The sequence below is a fragment of the Mesoplodon bidens genome, assembly GCF_964165515.1.
Source record: "Mesoplodon bidens genome assembly, contig: HAP1_SCAFFOLD_120, whole genome shotgun sequence".
In the NCBI taxonomy this organism is placed as follows: domain Eukaryota; kingdom Metazoa; phylum Chordata; class Mammalia; order Artiodactyla; family Ziphiidae; genus Mesoplodon; species Mesoplodon bidens.
In genome coordinates, this window is record NW_027671363.1 from 571,123 (window position 1) to 588,143 (window position 17,021).

A 17,021-nucleotide genomic window follows, 5' to 3' on the forward strand; every position below is an offset into this window, starting at 1 on the left:
CTTTTAGTTGTGGCATGTGGGCTCTTAGTTATGGCAGGCACGTGGGATCTAGTTCCTTGAGCAGGGATCAAACCCAAGCCCCCTACATTGGGAGCACATAGTGTTAACTGCTGGACCGCCAGGGAAGTCTCAAGCATTATTTAAAAAACTATATTTACAAAATGTATCTCACATGCTACCTAGGGTGTGCACACAAGCTTTAGAGGCCTGGACTATGCAGAGCCAGTTTGATGTGCCTTGGGAAAATAATGGTTTGACATTTAAGCAAAAGTACTGTCTTGAAGATATTCAATTCTTTATATTCATAAAGTAAATTTTGGTAACAGGGAACACTGACTGTCAATGAAAAAAGTCTTATTACATTCCTGAAAATGTAAAAGACTCAAAGTGCCTTTGTTACTCTATAAGGAAAATCATTAGTGTCATTTTTCTATTAACAATAACTTATTAAAGCTCCAAGCAGAAACAACAGCAATCACTTACACAGAGCTTAGTATGTGCCAGGCACTATTTATACAAATAAGTGCATTTAAACCTCATAATGAGGCATAGAGGTTAAGTGATTTGCCCATGGTCACTAGCTATGAAATGGGAGAAAGGGAATTTGAACCTAGGCCATTTGGCTTCCGCACCCAAGTTCCTGTTTTCTACCTCAGGGGTCAATGGACTTGCCCTGTATAGGCTCAAAGAAGTTTTCAATTTTTAAAATCTAAATTTAAACATTTCCAGATTTGTGGGCTATACAGTTTCTGTTGCAACTACTCGGCCCCACTGGTGTAGGGTGAAAGGAGCCATAACTACCACGTAAACAATGGGTGCGACTATGTTCCAGAAAAACTTCCTTTACAAAGCCAGGCGACGGGCTGGATCTGGCCCACCAGCCAGAGTTTACATATCCCTGATCTGCACCATCAAACTATTAAAAAGCCTTCATGTCAAATTATTAACTAACTTTAGGCCTAAATACAGTCATTATAACCACTGTAAAGTTGTTAAGGCATTATTTCAAAAACTGTATTTACAAATTGCTGATGTACTGACTTTTATTAGTTTAAAAACTACAACAGCTAATAAACACTTGATTCATTTAAGTCTTGAAGACTAGAATGGCATAGTTTCTTCACAGTATTACAATAAATGTTTTCAGTAAAAAAATACATAAAAGTATTATTACGTATTATATATTAAATCTCTTATTTCTAAAATTAAGTGGACTATCTTTCCTAAATGGTAGAATCCCAAACTGAAAACTGGTCATATTCTTTCAGCAAAATGAAAGCTGTGCTCACATGTATCAAAAGGCAAAAATTAGGGCTTCCCTGGTGGCGCAGTGGTTGAGAGTCCGCCTGCCAATGCAGGGGACATGGGTTCGTGCCCCGGTCCGGGAAGATCCCACATGCCACGGAGCGGCTAGGTCCGTGAGCTATGGCCGCTGAGCCTGCGCGTCCAGAGCCTGTGCTCCGCAACGGGAGAGGCCACAACAGTACCACACACACACAAAAAAAAAGACAAAAATTAACTGCCCTCTGTATCAATATATTAATGTGTTTCAATCACATATGTTTTCATGAAAGTTTAAACATAAAATCACCTTTAAGATCTAGGCCATGTGATCTGCTCCATGCCATGTCAGAATACACCCCGTGACGTTTACTTAACTTGTCTTAAGTGTGATAGAATTCTTTTTTTTTTTTTTTTTTTTTTTTTTTTTTTTTTAGGTTCTTCCTAGTTATCCATTTTTTTTTAAGTTTATTTATTCATTTTTTTAATTAGTTTCTGCTTTATAACAAAGTGAATCAGTCATACATATACATCTGTTCCCACATCCCTTCCCTCATGCATCTCCCTCCCTCCCACCCTCCCCATCCCACCCCTCCAGGCGGTCACAAAGCACCGAGCTGATCTCCCTGTGCTCTGCGGCTGCTTCCCACTATCTATCTACCTGACGTTTGGTAGTGTATACACGTCCATGCCTCTCTTTCGCCTTGTCACAGCCCACCCTTCCCCCTCCCCATATCCTCAAGTCCATTCTCAAGTAGGTCTGCGTCTTCATTCCCGTTTTGCCCCTAGGTTCTTCATGACATTTTTTTTTTTAATTCCGTATATATGTGTTAGCATACGGTATTTGTCTTTCTCTTTCTGACTAACTTCACTCTGTATGACAGACTCTAGGCCTATCCACCTCATTACAAATAGCTCAGTTTCGTTTCTTTTTATGGCTGAGTAATATTCCATTGTATATATGTGCCACATCTTCTTTATCCATTCATCCGATGATGGACACTTAGGTTGTTTCCAGCTCCGGGCTATTGTGAATAGAGCTGCAATGAACATTTTGGTACATGTCTCTTTTTGAATTATGGTTTTCTCAGGGTATATGCCCAGTAGTGGGATTGCTGGGTCATATGGTAGTTCTATTTGTAGTTTTTTAAGGAACCTCCATACCGTTCTCCATAGTGGCTGTACCAATTCACATTCCCACCAGCAGTGCAAGAGTGTTCCCTTTTCTCCACACCCTCTCCAGCATTTATTGTTTCTAGATTTCTCTTTTTTTTTTTTTTAATTAGTTTCTGCTTTATAACAAAGTGAATCAGTCATACATATACATCTGTTCCCACATCCCTTCCCTCATGCATCTCCCTCCCTCCCACCCTTCCCATCCCACCCCTCCAGGCGGTCACAAAGCACCGAGCTGATCTCCCTGTGCTCTGCGGCTGCTTCCCACTATCTATCTACCTTACGTTTGGTAGTGTATATATGTCCATGCCTCTCTTTCGCTTTGTCACAGCTTACCCTTCCCCCTCCCCATATCCTCAAGTCCATTCTCAAGTAGGTCTGTGTCTTTATTCTCGTTTTGCCCCTAGGTTCTTCATGACATTTTTTTTTTAAATTCCGTATATATGTGTTAGCATACGGTATTTGTCTTTCTCTTTCTGACTAACTTCACTCTGTATGACAGACTCTAGGTCTATCCACCTCATTACAAATAGCTCAGTTTCGTTTCTTTTTATGGCTGAGTAATATTCCATTGTATATATGTGCCACATCTTCTTTATCCATTCATCCGATGATGGACACTTAGGTTGTTTCCAGCTCCGGGCTATTGTGAATAGAGCTGCAATGAACATTTTGGTACATGTCTCTTTTGGAATTATGGTTTTCTCAGGGTATATGCCCAGTAGTGGGATTGCTGGGTCATATGGTAGTTCTATTTGTAGTTTTTTAAGGAACCTCCATACCGTTCTCCATAGTGGCTGTACCAATTCACATTCCCACCAGCAGTGCAAGAGTGTTCCCTTTTCTCCACACCCTCTCCAGCATTTATTGTTTCTAGATTCCTTGATGATGGCCATTCTGACTGGTGTGAGATGATATCTCATTGTAGTTTTGATTTGCATTTCTCTAATGATTAATGATGTTGAGCATTCTTTCATGTGTTTGTTGGCAGTCTGTATATCTTCTTTGGAGAAATGCCTATTTAAGTCTTCTGCCCATTTTTGGATTGGGTTGTCTGTTTTTTTGCTATTGAGCTGCATGAGCTGTTTATAAATTTTGGAGATTAATCCTTTGTCAGTTGCTTCATTTGCAAATATTTTCTCCCATTCTGAGGGTTGTCTTTTGGTCTTCTTTATGGTTTCCTTTGCTGTGCAAAAGCTTTGAAGTTTCATTAGGTCCCATTTGTTTATCTTTGTTTTTATTTCCATTTCTCTAGGAGGTGGGTCCAAAAGGATCTTGCTGTGATTTATGTCATAGAGTGTTCTACCTATGTTTTCCTCTAAGAGTTTGATAGTTTCTGGCCTTACATTTAAGTCTTTAATCCATTTTGAGCTTATTTTTGTGTATGGTGCTAGGGAATGATCTAATCTCAAACTTTTACATGTCCCTGTCCAGTTTTCCCAGCACCACTTATTGAAGAGGCTGTCCTTTCTCCACTGTACATTCCTGCCTCCTTTATCAAAGATAAGTTGGCCATATGTGCGTGGGTTTATCTCTGGGCTTTCTATCCTGATCCACTGATCTATCTTTCTGTTTTTATGCCAGTACCAGACTGTCTTAATTACTGTAGCTTTGTAGTATAGTCTGAAGTCAGGGAGCCTGATTCCTCCAGCTCCGTTTTTCGTTCTCAAGATTGCTTTAGCTATTCGGGGCCTTTTGTTTTTCCAAACAAATTTTGAAATTTTTTGTTCTAGTTCTGTGAAAAATGCCATTGGTAGTTTGATAGGGATTGCATTGAATCTGTAGATTGCTTTCGGTAGTAGAGTCATTTTCACAATATTGATTCTTCCAATCCAGGAGCATGGTATATCTCTCCATCTATTTGTATCATCTTTAATTTCTTTCATCAGTGTCTTATAGTTTTCTGCATACAGGTCTTTTGTCTCCTTAGGTAGGTTTATTCCTAGATATTTTATTCTTTTTGTTGCGATGGTAAATGGGAGTGTTTTCTTGATTTCATTTTCAGATTTTTCATCATTAGTGTATAGGAATGCCAGAGATTTCTGTACATTAATTTTATATCCTGCTACTTTACCAAATTCATTGATTAGCTCTAGTAGTTTTTCGGTAGCATCTTTAGGATTCTCTATGTATAGTATCATGTCATCTGCAAACAGTGACAGCTTTACTTCTTCTTTTCCAATTTGGATTCCTTTTATTTCCTTTTCTTCTCTGATTGCTGTGGCTAAAACTTCCAAAACTATGTTGAATAAGAGTGGTGAGAGTGGGCAGCCTTGTCTTGTTCCTGATCTTAGTGGAAATGGTTTCAGTTTTTCACCATTGAGGACAATGTTGGCTGTGGGTTTGTCATATATGGCCTTTATTATGTTGAGGAAAGTTCCCTCTATACCTACTTTCTGCAGGGTTTTTATCATAAATGGGTGTTGAATTTTGTCGAAAGCTTTCTCTGCATCTATTGAGATGATCATATGGTTTTTCTCCTTCAACTTGTTAATATGGTGTATTACATTGATTGATTTGCGTATATTGAAGAATCCTTGCATTCCTGGGATAAACCCCACTTGATCATGGTGTATGATCCTTTTAATGTGCTCTTGGATTCTGTTTGCTAGTATTTTGTTGAGGATTTTTGCATCTATGTTCATCAGTGATATTGGCCTGTAGTTTTCTTTCTTTGTGACATCCTTGCCTGGTTTTGGTATCAAGGTGATGTCGGCCTCGTAGAATGAGTTTGGGAGTGTTCCTCCCTCTGCTATATTTTGGAAGAGTTTGAGAAGGATAGGTGTTAGCTCTTCTCTAAATGTTTGATAGAATTCACCTGTGAAGCCATCTGGTCCTGGGCTTTTGTTTGATGGAAGATTTTTAATCACAGTTTCAATTTCAGTGCTTGTGATTGGTCTATTCATATTTTCTATTTCTTCCTGAGTCAGTCTTGGCAGGTTGTGCATTTCTAAGAATGTGTCCATTTCTTCCAGGTTGTCCATTTTATTGGAATAGAGTTGCTTATAGTAATCTCTCATAATCTTTTGTATTTCTGCAGTGTCAGTTGTTACTTCTCCTTTTTCATTTCTAATTCTATTGATTTGAGTCTTCTCCCTTTTTTTCTTGATGAGTCTGGCTAATGGTTTGTCAATTTTGTTTATCTTCTCAAAGAACCAGCTTTTAGTTTGGTTGATCTTTGCTATCGTTTCCTTCATTTCTTTTTCATTTATTTCTGATCTGATCTTTATGATTTCTTTCCTTCTGCTAGCTTTGGGGTATTTTTGTTCTTCTTTCTCTAATTGCTTTAGGTGCAGGGTCAGGTTGTTTACTCGAAATGCTTCCTGTTTCTTAAGGTGGGATTGTATTGCTATAAACTTCCCCCTTAGAACTGCTTTTGCTGCATCCCATAGGTTTTGGGTCGTCGTGTCTCCATTGTCATTTGTTTCTAGGTATTTTTTAATTTCCTCTTTGATTTCTTCAGTGATCACTTCGTTATTGAGTAGTGTATTGTTTAGCCTCCATGTGTTTGTATTTTTTACACATCTTTTCCTGTAATTGATGTCTAGTCTCATAGCATTGTGGTCGGAGAAGATACTTGATACAATTTCAATTTTCTTAAAATTACCGAGGCTTGATTTGTGACCCAAGATATGATCTATCCTGGAGAATGTTCCATGAGCACTTGAGAAAAATGTGTATTCTGTTGTTTTTGGATGGAATGTCCTATAAATATCAACTAAGTCCATCTCGTTTAATGTATCATTTAAAGCTTGTGTTTCCTTATTTATTTTCATTTTGGATGATCTGTCCATTGGTGAAAGTGGGGTGTTAAAGTCCCCTACTATGAGTGTGTTACTGTCGATTTCCCCTTTTATGGCTGTTAGTATTTGCCTTATGTATTGAGGTGCTCCTATGTTGGGTGCATAAATATTTACAATTGTTATATCTTCTTCTTGGATCGATCCCTTTATCGTTATGTAGTGTCCTTCCTTGTCTCTTCTAATAGTCTTTATTTTAAAGTCTATTTTGTCTGATATAAGAATTGCTACTCCAGCTTTCTTTTGATTTCCATTTGCATGGAATATCTTTTTCCATCCCTTTACTTTCAATCTGTATGTGTCTCTAGGTCTGAAGTGGGTCTCTTGTAGACAGCATATATATGGGTCTTGTTTTTGTATCCATTCAGCCACTCTGTGTCTTTTGGTGGGAGCATTTAGTCCATTTACATTTAAGGTAATTATTGATATGTATGTTCCTATTCCCATTTCCTTAATTGCTTTGGGTTCGTTATTGTAGGTATATTCCTTCTGTTGTGTTTCTTGCCTAGAGAAGTTCCTTTAGCATTTGTTGTAAAGCTGGTTTGGTGGTGCTGAACTCTCTCAGCTTTTGCTTGTCTGTAAAGGTTTTAATTTCTCCATCAAATCTGAATGAGATCCTTGCTGGGTAGAGTAATCTAGGTTGCAGGTTTCTCTCCTTCATCACTTTAATTATGTCCTGCCACTCCCTTCTGGCTTGTAGGGTTTCTGCTGAGAGATCAGCTGTTAACCTTATGGGGATTCCCTTGTGTGTTATTTGTTGTTTTTGCCTTGCTGCTTTTAATATGATTTCTTTGTGTTTAATTTTTGACAGTTTGATTAATATGTGTCTTGGTGTATTTCTCCTTGGATTTATTCTGTATGGGACTCTCTGTGCCTCCTGGACTTGATTAACTATTTCCTTTCCCAAATTAGGGAAGTTTTCAACTATAATCTCTTCAAATATTTTCTCAGTCCCTTTCTTTTTCTCTTCTTCTTCTGGAACCCCTATAATTCGAATGTTGGTGCGTTTAATGTTGTCCCAGAGATCTCTGAGACTCTCCTCTGTTCTTTTCATTCTTTTTTCTTTATTTTGCTCTGCATCAGTTATTTCCACTATTTTATCTTCCACCTCACTTATCCGTTCTTCTGCCTCAGTTATTCTGCTATTGATCCCATCTAGAGTATTTTTCATTTCATTTATTGTGTTTTTAATCGATGCTTGATTCATCTTTAGTTCTTCTAGGTCCTTGTTAACTGTTTCTTGCATGTTGTCTATTCTATTTCCAAGATTATGGATCATGGAAATAGAATCTTGGATCAGCTTTACTATCATTATTCTGAATTCTTTTTCAGGTAGACTGCCTATTACCTCTTCATTTGTTAGGTCTGGTAGGTGTTTATCTTGCTCCTTCACCTGCTGTGTGTTTTTCTGCCTTCTCATTTTGCTTATGTTACTGTGTTTGGGGTCTCCTTTTTGCCGGCTGCAGATTCGTAGTTCCCGTTGTTTTTGGTGTCTGACCCCAGTGGCTAAGGTTGTTTCAGTAGGTTGGGTAGGCTTCCTGGTGGGGGGGACTAATTCCTGTGCTCTGGTGGTTGAGGCTCGATCTTGTCTTTCTGGTGGACAGGTCCACGTCTGGTGGTGTGTTTTGGGGTGCCTATGGCCTTATTATGTTTTTAGGTAGCCTCTCTGCTAATGAGTGGGGTTGTGTTCCTGCCTTGCTAGTTGCTTGGCATAGGGTGACCTGCACTGTAGCTTGCTGGTCGTTGACTGAAGCTGGGTGCTGGTGTTGGGATGGAGATCTCTGGGAGATTTTCGCTGCTTGATATTATGTGGAGCTGGGAGGTCTGTTGTGGACCCGTGTCCTGAAGTTGGCTCTCCCACTTCAGAGGCACAGCACTGGCTCCTGGCTGCAGCACCAAGAGCCTTTCATCCACCCGGCTCAGAGTAACAGGGAGAAAAAGTAGAAAGAAAGAATTAGTAGAAGAAAGAAAGAGAGAGGGAAAGAAAGGAAGAAGGGAAGAAAGGAAGGAAGGAAGGAAGGAAGAAAGAAAGGAGGGAGGGAGGGAGGGAGGAAGGATGGAAAGAAAGGAGGGAGGGAGGGAGAAAGGAAAGGAAGAAAGACAGGAGGGAGGGAGGAAGGAAAGAAAAAGAAAGTGGAAAGAAGAAGGGTGGGAGGGAGGAAAGAAAAAGAAAGAAGGAAAGGAGGAGCGGAGGGAGGGAGGGAGGAAGGGAGAGTAGGAAAAAAAGAAAGAGCAGGTAAAGTAAAATAGAATAAAGTATGAAATATAGTAGCGTTATTAAAATTAGAAAGTAATTATTGAAAAAAAAAAAAAAAAAAAACGGACCGATAGAACCCTGAGACATATGGTGGAAGCAAAGCTATACAGAGAGAATCTTACACAGAAGATTACACATACACATTCACAAAAAGAGAGCAGGGGGAAAAATCAAAAATCTTGCTCTCCAAGTCCACCTCCTCAATTTGGGATAATTCGTTGTAAAAAGAGGAAAAGGGCGAGAAGTCTGAAATCTTGCTCTCTAAGTCCACCTCCTTAATTTGGAATAATTCGTTGTAAAAAGAGGAAAAGGGGGGAAAGTCTTAAATCTTGTCCTCAAAGTCCACTTCCTCAATTTGGGATGATTCGCTGTCCATTCATGCACTCCACAGACGCAGGGCACATCAAATGGACCGTGGAGCTTTAATCCGCTGCCTCCGAGGCTGCACAGAATTTCCCTGCCTCTGCTCTCACAGCTCCCGGGTCTCAGCCTTGGACCTGGCCCCGCCTCTGCGCGTAGGTCGCCGGAGGGCGTCCGTTCTTCGCTCAGACAGGACGGGTTTAAAGGAGCTGCTGATTCGGGGGCTCTGGCTCACTCAGGCAGAGGGGAGGGAGGGGCGCGCAGTGTGGGGCGGGCCTGCGGCGGCAGAGGCCGGCGTGACGTTGCAGCAGCCCGTGGCGCTCCGTGCGCTTTCCCGGGAAAGCCGTCCCCGGGTCTCGGGGACCCCAGCAGTGGCGGGGTGCACAGGCCCCCCGGAAGGCGGGGCGGACAGTGACCCGCGCTCGCACACAGGCCCCGCGGCGGCGGCGGCGGCGGCGGCGGCCCACGCCCGTCTCCGAGGTCCGTGCCTTACCCGCGGCTCGTGCCTGTCACCGGCGCTTCCCCAAGCAGCCCTCTTAATGCCCTCTCCTCGCGCACCAGGAAACAAAAGGGAAAAAAGTCTCTTGCCTCTTCAGCAGCTCCAGACCCTTTCCCCGGACTCCCTCCGGGCTAGCCGTGGTGCACTAACTCCTTCAGGCTCTCTTCCTGCCGCCAGCCCCAGTCCTCTCCCTGCGCTCCGACTGAAAGCCGATACCCGAGCCTCAGCTCCCAGCCCCGCCCGCCACGGCGGCCGAGCAGACAAGCCTCTCGGGCTGGTGTGTGCCTGAGGGCACCGGTCCTCTGTGCCAGAATCTCTCCGCTTTGCCCTCCGCACCCCTGTTGCTGTGCTCTCCTCCGCTACTCCGAAGCTTTCCCCCTCCGCCACCTGCAGTCTCCGCCCGCGAAGGGGCTTGTAGTGTGTAGAAACCTTCCCCCCTTCACGGCTCCCTCCCACTGGTGCAGGTCCCGTCCCTATCCTATTGTCTCTGTTTATTCTTTTTTTCTTTTGCCCTACCCAGGTATGTGGGGAGCTTCTTGCCTTTTGGGGGGTCTGAGGTCTTCTGTCAGCGTTCAGTAGGTGTTCTGTAGGAGTTGTTCCACGTGTAGATGAATTTCTGATGTATCTGTGGGGAGGAAGGTGATCTCCGCGTCTTACTCTTCCGCCATCTTCCTCCGGGGTCCTGAAGCATGTCCTTGCCTCCTATCACACTGGAATCCCATCAAGCCTTCAGGCTTCCTACCAGCTTACAGGATGGAATCTGCTGGCGTCTCCCCGCTTTTCCCCTCCATTAATGGCAGGGTCCCAATGTGTACTTGCGACCCATGCTTTTCTCAAACCAGTGCTTCTCCCGTTTAGCGCCGATAGAATTCTTTATACCTTGACAAATAACTAAAAGGAAAAAAAAAAACCCACACACACAAAAGATGAAGAGCCTATACATTTGTCAATCTTGACTTATTTGCTTTTCTTGAGTCAGTTGGAGGTTTATAGCCACATTCTCAAAATCATTAACTACAATCTTCCCAAACAGGTAATTGACGAACAGATGCATTCTAAAACTTGTCAGTAACAAAGTGCTATTCCACTTTACAGCAACAGTTTAATTCTATTTAGATACTAAAACTGAATACACTGAATACTGCAAACTTTATTCCCAACCACTCAGCAAAGTACTACATACCTTTTCAGATATAGGAAAAAAAAGAAAAAAAAAAAAAAGCATACGATTCTTCCTATTTTCATTTCCAAAGATACATCCCAATCTTAATGATCAATCAGCGATTTAAACGTCAACTGTAAACCCAGTATACTGCTGCTATGCAGTGTACTAGAGCAATAGAAGAGAGAGGACCTCAAACCCTCTGTTCCCTCAAATTCAAAGGCAGGCTTCCTGACCCCTCCAGACCACTACTGGACACAGGGAAGGCACACTAATGTTTCAGGACCCCAACCAACAGTCACCTGCTTTGTGATTACTTCCATGACACACCCTCACCAACACCAGAGTTTGCTGCTCCTACGGGACGTTACATGTATTTACTATTTTAACACATACCACAGTGCATCATAATTATGATTGCAGATAGATATTCTAACAATTGAAAGAGAATGATGACTTTTTTGCTCTTTACATCTTGCTATTTCCCTTCCCATAATATTTCTTGAAGCGAAACCATAAAATATAGACAAACACAAAAAACAGAAAATATACAAAACGTGTGCTTTGCACCTTAACACAAACTTAAGTAAAATTAGTTCTGACAGTATCCGGCATGACAAACTTCCATGGTACAAATGAGAATGGACCAAGGTTTGAGCAGGTACAGGAGATAATCCAGGCATGAACAACACCAAGGAAAGGTAGACAGGAAGTAACATGGTGTGTAGGAAATCACGAGACCAGTCTGATGGGAAGAGACTTAAACAAGACTGAAACTCACTTCCTAAACCTCCATCTCCAACTGGACAATTCGCAGGACACAGGTGCACCAAAGTGGCCAATTTATTCAATCCCTTTAATATGGAGGAAGAGTTTAAAATTTTACTGGTTTAATTTGCCCCCAAAGCAACTCTCAACAGTTATGGCCTCTGTCGTCGGAGCTTTGTATGAAATTAAGTCAAAGTGTGGAGCTCCTTTGCCTTTTTTTTTTTCTCCTTAAAAAAGAAAAGAAACAATTGTTCCGAGTAAAAACAAACATATTCCGAAGCATGTGTACATTGAAAAGTAAAGAAACTTTATTAACAACTTCATAAAAACTGACTTAAAATTTTAAAAAGAAAAAAACATGTTTCAAAGTCCTTCCGACTGGAGTCGTGTCTCATCGTGTCCTTTCTTTACAGAAATAGTCGTATTAGGACACATATGCACAAGGATTAACACCATGACACACTGTACACGGCGGGCCCCGGCGAGCTCACCAGGCGTCGTCTGAGTCCAGGTCTCTGGGGAGGATGCACTCCACGGATGAGCCCAGCAGAGTCTGAAGCTCGTTCGTGAACTCCACCACATCTAAGAGCTCCTTACTTTCCGGATTAAAGGACTCCAGGTCTTTGGGGCAAGAGAATAAGAGACTTGCTGACACTTGCCGGTAGAACTCGGCCTCCGCGATGGTGACAATTTCCACATTTGGAAAATTGCAGCGGAATATGCAGGAGGACATTTGCAGTTTCTTGAGCAGGTCTGAGAGCAACAGCCAGTTACGAGGCCTACACCAGAGAAAGGACAGTGGTTTGAGTTTCCGGCAAAATTAGAGGCGCTCCCAACTATAAACTACCCGTCTCCTGGCGGTGAAAGGGCCTGCTACTTCCACTTTGATTACCCCACCCCCACCCCACTTCTCACTGTCCTTAGAAGATCTACTACTTTTTTTTTTTTTTTAATTTAATTTATTTATTTATTTTTGGCTGCATTGGGCCTGTTGCTGTGCACGGGCTTTCTCTAGTTGTGGCTCGCGGGCTCTAGAGTGCAGGCTCATTAGCTGTGGCGCACGGGCTTAGTTGCTCCGTGGCATGTGGGATCTTCCCGGACCAGGGCTCGAACCTGTGTCCCCTGAAATGGCAGGCGGATTCTTAACCACTGTGCCACCAGGGAAGCCCGGAAGATCTACTTCTAGCGGGGGAACTCTGGACTCATGTGCATGTGTTAAGAGACCACCTAGGGCAGATCAGCCAACTTAGACAAAAGCAGGAGCAGCGCCCCTGAACCAGCCTCGTTGCAGGCCACCCCAGTGCTGCCTTGGCTCTGGCCACAACTCAGGTCACCCCTCTCCAAGTAAGTGCACCCCGTTCTAGTCACTGGGGAAAACCAGTCTGTATGCCAACCCAAGGGAGATGGCAAACACCTCTTTGACTTCTCCTCTCCTCCGGCCCTCACGGAGAGAGCATGAGAAACACTCGAGGTCACCTGGCTTTCCTTGCCTTTCCCACACCTCCAACCCGCCCCTCAATGCTGCCGGGAGTGAGGCTTTTTCGAGAAGGGAGGTGGTACAATCCTTCCTGATACCCTGCCACGCTTTATCATCTCTATCCCGAATACAATGTCACCACAAAGGCAGACACGGTCCCAGCCTCAGAGTCCAAGGAGGATGCTACTCCTTAAGCACCGGGGTCAACACACAGCAGAGCAAGGTTTCCTGATGTGTTCACTCCGAAGGGTTGGTCATGGGGCACAGTGGCCCGACTGTGGGGACAAGACTCGATCTAAGCAAATCTGAAGACACATAAGATCCCAGGTGCCACATACGGCTTTCTCTAATCTTATACGAGAAGAGGGTACACATCAGTATTGTCCCGTGGACCTCACGCGCCTTGGAAGGCCCCTATGGTAGCCGTTTGGGGAGGATCCCTTCCCCAAGAGTTTAGTGACTGAAACTGTGCAATTGCAGTCGCTGACTCCCGTGTCCTTTGGGCTCTAGGGGTGTGTTCCAATGAGGGCAGTTGGCTGGGGAGCCCTCCCATCCCCCAAACTTTTCTGGAAAAGTTCCACTGCATTATGTGAGGTCGGTGGACACTTGGTGAGGAATTCACTCACCCCCCAACCCATCCACCCTCATCTGCTGAAGGGGATTTCTAACTCCTGCCACCCCACAGAGCAGCTGGGCTGGCTCTCGACCACACGCTGGCCACGCTCACCCCTGAGCGACGGACACCTGGACGTTATAACACGGCAAAACGGGGTCTTCGGAAAATTCAGATTCCAATAGGTCACCATAGGCCTCGTTGCTGTCATCCTGGTCCTCCGGTCGTGGGGGATTTGCTAAAACATCGTAACCACTTTCATCATCTGGTTCTAACCGGGGGGGCAAACAAGAGAGAGGTCAGTAAGCTGGAGCAAGATTCCAGCTGTTCTCCAAAAAGGACCTTGGAAAAATTCTTTCCCAAGCAAGCCCTGCTCACAGCACCACCCCCACCCCCACCCCCACCCCCACAAGCCCAACTGAAACGAACAAGGCTGCTCACCACACACACAGCTGCCAGAGAACTCCGAAGAGCAACCGGGGTTACCGTCGTCAGGAGCCTGCAGGTTATTTCAACAGTGTGGAGAGAGAGGGGGAGAGAGAGAGAGAGAGAGAGAGAAACAAGATAACGCCTGCTGGTAAGAGGTAAATGCTGCTGGAGTTCGGGAACATCTCACGCTGGGGCTGGTGTCACCTCCTGACAAGTCCCACTGCACACGCCTCCAGGTATCTGACTGAAACCTCCCCACGCGTCCACCCGCCTTCCTGAGGGACTGCCCGCCTCACCGCCCCAGCCTGCCAAACAAAAGCTAGCCTGGCTAGCTAAGAGTTTTCCAGCCCCCCACCTCGCAAAACTCAAAGTATGTATCTCTTCTTTGACAGACTAACGTTGGGCCGCTTTTCCCAGTAAAGGGTCACTTAGAGTAAACGGGGGGGGTGGGGGTAGGGGGAACCCAGGTGAAAGGCTGTGAAGTCACCGTCTAGATGCTTGAACAAGACCGTGTCTTGACCTCTGCCGTACCTGTTAAGAACTTCTCCAGAAGTTCGCTGTGGTTCACTTTCTTGATGGTTCTACCTGAGTATGTAGCCAGGGTAGGAACAGCACCGTAGGAGAGGAGCAAGCGGACAATTTCGAGATGATCATTCTTGACAGCATCGTGGAGAGGCCTAGGAGAGGTGTGGGGGATTACACCCGTGCACGCGACGCTTGCTTCTAAGGACACGGGGCAAAATCGAGCGTGTGCGGCCAAGCCTCGTAGGCGCGCTATTTCACCGAGGAGGTGAGTGTACGGTCGCTGCGACAAATTACTCTGTTATTTCAACACATAACCCTTTACGGGACAGGTGAAGGGACCATCTCAGGCCTAATTCTTCAATGCAAATCTCTCTTAATGCATGGCCCAAGGAGGAACTCAGGCCTAGATGAAAACGTTTCCAATGAACTTAAATAGTGACAGACTGTAAGAAGGTAACGTACGGAGGGGTGGGGGGAAGAATCCCAGCATCACGGAAGCAGATACGACAAGCCATTGTTATACCATTACAAACAAAACCCAAAAAGTGCAGTTTGTCAAAGAAACTGGGGGCAAAGTGGAACCTCTCCTGAAACCAACTTGGAGATGAGTGATCAACCCTCTCGCCCAGAAGCAGTCGACAGGCAGGGCGAGTTCTCAGGAGGATACAGAGTCCTCCTGCCCGTGTCCGCTGGGGTCAGGAACACTGTCCGCAGTCCCATCCAGAAAGGATGCGATTTGGAAACCACGAACCACCAAATACCTTACAGTTTTGCTAATGTTATGACCGTCAGGAAAGCCCCAGTGCCCTGCCTCGTGGTGGCATCCCAGGTACAACCAGGAAGATGCTTGGGCTGACTCAGACCTGGGCCTCTGGCCAATAAACCGAGGTCAAGGACAGAGTGGGGGCCAGGCCCGGGGATGTGGGTGGACACAGCAGGTCCTATCAAGCCAGTTGCCACTGGACCTGTCTGTACTCCTGCAACTTTCAACTCACATATATGTTCAAGAGTGAGATTCAACAGACGCTGGTGAAGAGTCCAGGGTCTTCAAAGAGAACACCCCTGATTATTCATGCAGGCTGAACATTTTCAGGGACCTCTGTCCATAAGAGTGTCACAGAGTTTTAAACTTCTATGTAAATTTGCCAGAAAGATCTGTCCGATTCCATTCTAGAGGACTCCACCACCAGTGTGCTTACATGGCACTCACTCTCCATCTTTCCTTCTGGGGTTCCCCGCACACCCTGAGAACCACTGCCTATGCCCCAGCAGGGCCAGGCCAAGAGCAAGACCGCCACTGACCCGGTTCCATCCTGGGCACTGCAGTTGACATCGGCGCCATATTCAAGGAGGTGTCGTACGATGTTGAGCCAACCTCTTGCACAAGCCTCGTGCAGGGCACAGTAACCCGCGTTGTCGCGGTGGTTCACATCACAAATCTTGTTCTCCAGGCAGTACAAGACCACTTCCTACGGGGAGAGGAGAGGAGAGGAGAGGAGAGGAGATACCATCAGTCAACCATACAGTGAACCTTGTAAGGGTGACCTCCCCATAGCTTGGCGGTGCCCACTTTCAAAGGCATACATCCTTGGGGCCAAAAGCCCACCATAGCGCGGGCAGGCGGCAGGCATCCTGGTCGGGGGTGAGAGTGTGTGAGAAGGGCTTGGAGATGCAGACAGTGTTGTCTAAGGCTCTGCTGCACCAGTGGCCTGGCCATGGGCAAGTTACCCTTGAACTTCTCCAAGCTTCCACAGGGCTGCTGAGAGGACGCATTCGGATAGCGATGAAAGCCCTCAGCCCAGGGGCCGACGTGACCAGTACAGAAGTGTCACAGCTGCTAACATCTTAGATGACACATTGCCAAGCACAGACCATTCTCACTTGATGGGTCTGTTCAGTCAGTGGCAGTGGACGATAACACAAGTTTAGATAAAAGTATGGATGACCAACACTTAAAGAGAGCTTAAATCAGCCGGAGAACATTCCCCAGCTTAGAGAAGCAGGGACACACAGGTCAGCTACATCCTCGCGCCCCCTGTTAAGACCCCAAATCAGAACCTGGGCCTCAGATGCTCTTGTCTGTACGTTAAGTAGAGTTAAAGAGAAGCTCTCTCCCTCCATCCTCGAGGAATGACACAAAATGCCTCCAATAACCCCACCCTCTATTTTGCCTCACTCCACCCTCTCGGGGCAGAATCAGTCTAATATTCTCATATTTACTCAAGTTAATGACAGGAACCTGATACACCACAGGCTGCAACCTCCACATTTCAAGAATCAAATAAAACATTCACCCCCACCCCCGGAGATGTTCTGTGTCAACACTGTGCATTAGAATCACTGTTATTAACCTTATTTCTTTGGCTTGTTAAAATATTAATATGAACCACTCCCAGTAAGCAGAGCAGGAACTTATTCAATGTTTTATTACCTTAAGAAAATTTTCAGACACATCGAAAGCATTTGCCACCAGAAAACACATTATACTGTTTATACTGGGTAAGTCGTGCCCAGCAGAGAGCCGTCAGGTTCTGAGAGCTGGGAGTAGGCAGAACGTGCATGTGGCCCAACACATGGTCTGCTGGGTAAGGGGGGATGGGATGGGGTCAGAACAGGCCTCCTTGTGACATCTCTCAGGTAACTCATCTGTTAAACCTAAAACGGGGGTCATTCT

At 44.9% G+C, this 17,021-nt stretch overlaps 1 long non-coding RNA gene and 1 pseudogene across 2 annotated transcripts in view; one reads left to right on the forward strand and one right to left on the reverse strand.

Annotated features, from left to right (window-relative positions):
* Positions 1–17,021, forward strand: part of LOC308611519 (centrosomal protein of 78 kDa-like) — a 739,857-nt pseudogene that overhangs the window by 199,516 nt on the left and 523,320 nt on the right. The gene's annotated exons all lie outside the window — the stretch shown is intronic.
* On the reverse strand, positions 12,756–13,911 carry LOC308611506. Its single transcript, XR_014014935.1, has 3 exons — positions 13,835–13,911; positions 13,508–13,664; positions 12,756–13,055 (listed from the first exon to the last, which is right to left on the reverse strand). It is a non-coding gene; the product is annotated as an uncharacterized lncRNA (long non-coding RNA).